Consider the following 1,033-nt stretch of genomic DNA (forward strand, 5'->3'; position numbering starts at 1 on the left):
TACTGATTTGTAAAGACATCTGGACTGTTTAAAAACTGCATACAAACAAAATATGCAATGGCATAAAAATCAGGGCTCTGGTCATAGCTGTGGAAGTAGAAAGTAGAATAGTAGGAAACGAGACTGAGCTTGAGGAGTAGGATATAACAATTGTATATAAAGAACTAAGTTATTATAAGAATATAATCGCCTGAAAAAGGTGGGGAAAAAATTATATAAATATAAGTGAGAAATTATATAAAAATGAACAAAAAGAAATGAAAATAAGATGTACAATCATAAGAATAAATACATATATATAAAATAATTAATTTAATTTCTATCCATTTTAGTCTCACAACATTTTATTTTTCTTATAAGTCAGACGTTTCGGCCAATCCGGCCATCCTCAGGGACAATCTACTACCTCACACAGGTGAGCAAGACTGCAAATAAATTCGGGTATAAGCTGGATAGTGACCAAGGATGTGTGGTCCTCACAGGTTTCGTGGATGACCAGGCGGTTTCAGCGTGCGACAAGGGTTCTGCGGAAAGAATTATTGACTGTTCAGAGTTCAGAGAACATTTGAGGAGATTGGCTTGGCTTTGAATCCTCGGAAAAGTGTGGACATCGTTATGAATAAAGGAGATCTGGAGACAACGAGGTTCTCCCATGATAATGGAGGTAGCATCTAGACAATAAAAAAAGGTGAGACGAGGTCAACTGCATAGATTCGGAGGGATCCACGCGATATGCCGATATTGTCGCTTTCCCCAAAACAGGTAAGTCGGCATTCATTCTGTATCCTACAGTGAGAATTGAAAGTAATGGCCTATACCAGGCAAATAAAATAGATAGAAAGAAGGAAATTTATAATAAATGTATCTATTTTCTTAAGGAAAAGTTCCACGAGAGCTTCATGGAAGGAGACTTCAACGTGAGAGGCCTCTGGTTCGGAGCTCGTGGAACTATACCAAGTACAAGGAGCTTCATGGAGGAACATATTTATTACTTTTAACTTAATATTTTTACTTATTCTATTTTAATTTTTAT

Source organism: Halyomorpha halys, unplaced genomic scaffold (assembly GCF_000696795.3).
Source record: "Halyomorpha halys isolate HHAL.00 unplaced genomic scaffold, Hhal_1.1 Scaffold744.1, whole genome shotgun sequence".
In the NCBI taxonomy this organism is placed as follows: domain Eukaryota; kingdom Metazoa; phylum Arthropoda; class Insecta; order Hemiptera; family Pentatomidae; genus Halyomorpha; species Halyomorpha halys.